Source organism: Ctenopharyngodon idella, chromosome 10 (assembly GCF_019924925.1).
Source record: "Ctenopharyngodon idella isolate HZGC_01 chromosome 10, HZGC01, whole genome shotgun sequence".
Taxonomy (NCBI): Eukaryota; Metazoa; Chordata; class Actinopteri; order Cypriniformes; family Xenocyprididae; genus Ctenopharyngodon; species Ctenopharyngodon idella.
In genome coordinates this window covers 24,512,501-24,519,446 of record NC_067229.1, presented here as the reverse complement: position 1 = coordinate 24,519,446, position 6,946 = coordinate 24,512,501, and the positions used below count along the sequence as shown (strand labels likewise).

Below are 6,946 nucleotides of genomic sequence, written 5' to 3'. Positions count from 1 at the left end.
TTTTATTTTTTATTTAAATACACATACTAGCAAAAAAAAAAAAAAAAAAAAAAAAAAACACATTTAGTTTGTAAAATACACACTGATGTCTATGGTGTCAGGATAGGTGGCTGTATTAAAGCACATGACGAAGGAGGTCTATACAGGAGACTTTTAATATAACAATCAAAACAATAAATAGGAGAATCAAAGCAGAGAAATGACATTAAAATGTCATAAAAAGAAATGACAGCATATGACATTAAACAAAGCTAGACAAAGAACAGACAGAAACTGAGGGCTTATACAAAGGAAACAGAGGAGCTAACAAGGCTAATTAATAAGACAGACCTGAACTAAGGACTCAACTCAAATTAGTAACCTTTCAGACAAATAGGCAGGGAACGGAGGTAATTAACAGACTAGAGGATGAACAAAGAAACTCAAACATAAACAGGACAGAGAAACAGATCAAAAAACAAACTCAAAACGTGACATATGGAAGCGGCAATTAAAACTCTTCTAATTTGACACCATGTTTTATTCACATCAGAAATACATTGTGTAGGTAACTAAATAGTTTACTCTATTCTTCTCCCAGTTCACCAGCCACTTACTTACTTGTCTTTCGGGATAAGCGGATGAATTTGCGTGTTGTAAATCCAACAACTCTGATTCCCTGCCCTGAAGAGCAAACTATTAAGATGGCGGCACCGATCACCTGTTATCATCTAATATGATCATTATAAAGGTGTTTAAAAGACAAAATACAATCACTAACACATATTTGAGAATCAGAATATCAGATAGCCTATTTCACAATATAAATAAAGAAGACAACTGTTCAAGCTAAAACCAAGAGGTTTATTTTCTCATAGCTAAAAGGATTCTGTGTAATTTTGAATACTGAAGACAATTGACAAAATTAAGACTCCTGATGAATCCAAAACCAAGAAGTACACATGGTCAGCAACAATACTCAGGTAGGCTGTGGCATTTAAACAATGCTCAATTGATACTAAAGAGCCCAAAGTGTGCCAAGAAAATATCATCCACACCATTACACCACAAGCAGCAGCCTGAACCATTGATAGAAGACAGGATGGATCCATGCTTTCATGTTGTTTATGCCAAATTCTGACCCTACCATATGAATGTTTCAGCAAAAATTGAGACTCATCTAACCAGGCAATATTTTTCCAATCTTCTATTGTCCAATTGTGAGCCTGTATGAATTGTATTCTCAGTTTCCTGTTCTTAGTGAAAAGTTTTGAGATTTTTCTTGTGAGGGTGTCATTTACATCATTAATTTGTTGGAAGCACATATTAAATGTTTATCGTCGGAGTCAGCCTTTAACAACAGCACAAACCATGTGCATTGCCCTGAGATTATTTGCGAGTGGCACTTTCCTTTACACTATTGGAAATGCGGAGAACTTGGTTGGAGAACTCGGAGAAGTGCTGTCTGTCCTGCCATTCACAAAGTTACCTGGCGCTCAAGCAATTTTAGGGGTTTTTGTGTTATTTCCAAGCCACTCAAGACCCCAGGTTGTAAAATTTGAATTTTTTCACCATTGTAGGTGAGGTACATTATAATTGTTAATGAAGATCATATCATGATCGTGACAATAAGTATGACTTAATGTGTCCCCCATGCTTCCCATGTGATTGGTGCCATAGACTGCACACACATTCCCATCAAGGCCCCACCTGGCCCAAATAAAGGGGATTTTGTGAACCGAAAGGGCACACATTGAAATGGAAAGATTTCAGGGTCTGAAAAGTCTGAGGGTTGCACCTGACAGGGCATGTGACATTATTGTTGCATGTGCCGTATTACGCAACATTGCCACCATCAGAAAGTCAAGACAAATATGCTTGGTCCCTTGAGAGTTTTATATTTTAATTATTCTTTGTAAAGAAAAGCCAGTAATCAGTCATCTTTTGCCTGCAATAAGATATATTATGTAAGGTCAGCAATAGTACTGTAGCAAATTAGCTCAAAAGAAATATGAATAATTAATTATAACTTGTTATAATTAATTATAAATATTTGGATCAGTTAATGAAATTAACTTAATGTAGTAAAATCAATATTACAATCAATTATCCTGTTTATTCAGTGAACACTCAGTGTTAATTGTTTATTATTTCTAATAAATGTTCATTTCCAGGGTATGGGAAATAACTTTCTTACTGTACAGTACTACTCAGAGCATGTATTCAAAATCTGCATGATTAGGTACTCCAGTATATGAGCATGAAATACAGACAACTTTACGCGTGACATGAACGAGACTTTATTAACTAGACTAAACACTTAAAGTACTCTAACATACACACACATACATGCATACAGTTTACCACAGGAAAAGAGAGCTGAAGCAGAATACAAGAAAGCAAGAAGTTATAGCATTGTTTGAAATTCAGCAGATCAACAGCCTTGAGCAAACCATCAGTTTAGTTCTAACACGCCCTTCTTTAAAAGGGGTAAGGATACTTAATGTATCAAATAATGAGACTAAGTTTGATCCTTGCATGTCTCGCCCATTTGAATTAGACTGTCCTGATGCAATTTGTTGAGGCTCCAGTTGATCTGCTGATGTTGGTTTGATGAGAGAGAACCAGTTGGAGTCAGAGGATCTTTGGTGAATGGAAAGACAAGGCTGAAGTAGGGCTGCACGATTTATCGCGATTAAACAACACGCGATTTGGCAAAGGCTGCGATTATTTTATGCGCAGCTTGTCAGAGCTGTACGGCTCTGTGATTAGTAGTAAATGCTTCTCCATCTGAAAGCCAGATGGCGCTCTTGCGCAGAAACTCTAAATATGCCCTGCCGCAGAAGAAGATAATATGCCTCATATTGCTGTATCTGAATAAACAGAAGATGGGAACGGTTTGATTGATTAAACATGACTAATAAACACACGACTGCCTTATTCTGTGTAAGAAGCCACATCTCACAGAAGGATGCTCAACTGGCATTATTAAGTGAGTTTGGAGTAAAAACATGTTATTAAATGTTGTCTTTTGTTGGACAAGATGTTAATAAATGCTTCTCATGTCTGGAAAGATGTTTGATGCGTATTGCTTTGTCAAATGTACATTATAAGCGATTCAAACTCACAGTGCTTTCAGATGGATTAGCATTTGGAGCCATAGATCATTGACAAGCTGTGCATAAAAAAATAAAATAATCGGAGCCTTTGCAATTTCATAATCGCACTAAGAATCGTGTTTAATCAATGATCGCATTTAAGTTTAATGTTATTTTTCGTATCGTGCGATAAATCGTGCCCTAGGCTGAAGCCTGGCACAAACTTAAGGGTCTTTAGAAGACTTCAGCATCATCACTTGCATGATCTTGTGATCATTGATCTTTTAAAGTGTGAAGATGTCACACCCTCTGGAGGTGTGTGAGCCAATAAGAAGCTACTTTTTCTTTTTCTTTTTTTGAGGAAAACTTTACAATACTTTGTCCTCTAGCAGGTATTTGCATATGTAATTTGTTTGGGTGTTTAAGAGAAGAACCTTCAAGATTCTTATAATACTAATATGTTGCATAGGTATCAACATATAATATAAATTATCATGTAGTTCATTAAAAATACAAATTTGTAGATATCAAGAATGATATATATGTGATCTTGATTAAGTAAGGGATAATGTACATCCAGCCTGTTGTTATCTCAGAATAAACCCTAACAGGGTGATCAGTCTTGCATCAGCCTGAAGGGGTTTATTCTGAGATAACAACTGGCTGGATGTACATTATCCCACTTATTACACAGCTACTTGCCACATAAGTGAATAATTAATTAACGAAATATTGATCTGAGTCGAAATATTTTATTAGCTATATGTATATATACTGCATTTGTATGAAACAAGAGAGAGCGAGTCCACGGTAGTGGATGACATAATTAAATAACTGTACACAAAATATTGATTTGACTGAGTTTTAATATTTTATTATCTCACCAAACGCAAAACTTTGACGAAGAAAACCCATTCCTAGCAAGCGTATAGCGCTGCTGACTTCAGACCCGGATGAGCCTGTGTTATCTGTTTTCAGCGGTTGTTAGCTGTCTAACAGTACTCGTCAAAATGACTGAGATGGCCAATCAAATCAAAGTGTTACTGTTCACAGACGACACTTAGGGTCTTTGGGGTCATTTTGACCCCAAACGTTTACAGAGCAATTGTATAAAAAATAAAATTTTAATAACAGAAATTAAACTTTTTATTTACTTCTCAATTACACGTTTATGCTGTTTTTGAGGATATTATGGTACTTTTTACCTACCACAAAATTACTCACCTACACTATTAGTTGCTTATGAAATATTACATTTCATGAAAAGAAAAAAAATTAAAGTTCATCAAAATTAAATATGAGTTGTTTCTGGAAATTGATCTAGGAGCTGGGGCAGAATTACAGTTCCTTCAGTGTAATGACTATATATATCCAGCAGAGGCCCATAGAGATCCATTAATTTTTTTGGATGTGGCCAACTGCTTTTATAACAGCTTTTGTGATATATATTTTGTTAATATATATCCTCCTGAAACCAGAAAAAAAAAGTATTTTTTCATGTGATTACATTGTTTACAGCATAAGAAAAAATGGAAAAATAACATTTTTGAAAAATCATATTTTATTCATATGTTATGCTATGTCCTCTTTAGAGGACACCAGGACTCAATTTTGTTTAAAGAAAAAAAAAAAAAAAAAATCTGACCCTCCACAGCCCCTCATCTAGGAAGCTAATCAAAACATTTTTATTTAACATTTTGTGTAATAGAGTGCATTGAATGAAACAGTGTTGCACATACAGAGATGAGTATACATATTTTATCAAATGTTTACAACTGCTTTTTATCTCCTAATTAGAAGCATCACAATAAAATTGTAATTTTACACAGGGACAGACATTTGTGTAAGGCAAAGTGTGTAAATAAAGCTCTGTAAAACTTGACTTGCATTTTTACAACACTGTTGTAAAGTGGTGTCTCTGTTAAATATTTTATAAATGATACAATGATACAAGTCTTTCTGCAAGATAGTATCATTTATAAAATATTTGTATTGACTTGGTACCGATTTAAGTACCAAGACAGACTACTTCTGACTTGCTATATAGTAAAATAGCGGTGCTGATTTACAGAGACACCACTTTACATTAAATTAATGTGTAGATGATTTAAGATTTTTTTCTTTTTAACATTTAGAAAATCTTTATTGGATTGGCTTCACTATCAAACTTTGAACATTAGTTTTCCCCATTGAATTTGTTACAATTCAGTAACTTATGTAAATGTGCAGTCCATCCTCATACACTGCACAGATGGTTTGAAGAAATTACCAAATAAAGGGAAGAAATTGCCAAATAAAATTGCCTTTGGATAATAAACTTGATTTCTGTTTGTCTCAGGTCACTGAATAAGATGTGGAGAAAGACTGTATGTAAACTTTGATCAACACATACATAAAGCAAATCAAAATCTTGCAAACAATCTCAACCGTACTTGCTTGATATGCGAGAACCAATCAGGTTTATTTTTTAACTACCCGTTTACACAAGTTCTGCATCGTCCAGTCAACATTTGCCATGGCCACTACATGAGAGACTGTGGCATCAGATCTGGATGACAGAGACCATGTCAATGGCCATTTGAGTGTTCGCGAACAAGAAAGGTGATTTGAGCTTAAGAAGCTCAGTAAATGACACTATTGTTTTTACAGATTTTATTCCTGGTTCAAAATATATTACTGATATTCCGTCATTCCATTCAAGTCGATAGAAGCTGTACTTACATGGCTGGGAAAGTTACAAATATGACGACTGAGTAAGCTGAGGATTCTGCTATAGCTGCCCAGAAGTTCCCACTGCCCTATAGTTCCAGAGCACCTGGTCATGGCAGTACCCCCCATTAATATAGTTCTAAAAATCTTTCTAAATATAAAAGAATAGCAGAGTCCACAACACTTTTATAGAAACACCTTTAAGTTTACAAGACTTTGTGCATATAAACATTTATTTATATCAGATAAATATAGAGCAGATACAAAAACGTGTTTGGAACTGTAATGCTACAAAGTGCACAAAAAAATGTATCTGCGGTAAGTACAATCAGTAGCGACTGTTAATAATCAATAGGCACCAAATACATATTTTTCTCCCAATATACATGTACACAACAAAATGGAGGCTGATTTCAGCACAATTACACACTCAAACACACACACAAAAAACCCAATAAATCAAACTAAGTTAAAAAACAACCAACTTTAGGGCTAGTGCAGTCTATAGGGTTTGGGCAATAAATTAAATCAAACCAAACAATAGGGTAAAAACTGCCCACAGGTCTACACAAACATGTCACATTCAAGAAACACGCAGAACTGTATGCAAACTTGATGGTCTCGCTCTTGAAAATGACTCTGTAACAGCAAGTTTTAAAAAAATAATTTTCTACTTCCACTGAAAAAGCTTCAGCTTTTTGGTAAAGGTGTTGATCTATATGAATATTTGACAGTTTAAAGAGAAAATCAACTGATTTGAGTAACTTGTCTGAGCTGTACCAGGAACCAGCACATTTAGATGAGAGGTAGTTCATACACCATACTTATGAAAAATGCAGGTTTAAAATACAGTAACTCTTAATAAACAAGAAGGGATGAGACACAAGCATTCTAAATGAATGCTTTCCACTGGTTATATAGCCCTACAAAGTCAAGGACAATGCTAGGTCATTCATGGGCTCAAATATCTAAAAATCCACAAAAACTAAAGCTACAGAATAAACTTTGTCAATAGCCTCTAATTACATCATTGCACTGATTATACTCTATACATTCAGAGCATGTGTTTGCAGTAACATAAAACACCTGTTTGCCAACCGTGCTGCATTTATTTAGACTCTTCTGCTCATCTAGATAGAGACACCAATTCACTAATACAG

General features: G+C 34.9%; 1 protein-coding gene across 1 annotated transcript in view; it reads right to left on the bottom strand.

The window, feature by feature from the left end:
* Positions 1-6,000: 6,000 nt before the first annotated feature.
* isoc1 (isochorismatase domain containing 1) overlaps positions 6,001-6,946 on the bottom strand; it is a 5,033-nt gene continuing 4,087 nt past the window's right edge. Inside the window, exon 5 of the mRNA XM_051910516.1 lies at positions 6,001-6,946. This exon is cut by the window's right edge and continues 428 nt beyond it. The gene's annotated coding sequence lies outside the window, so the exon portion shown is untranslated.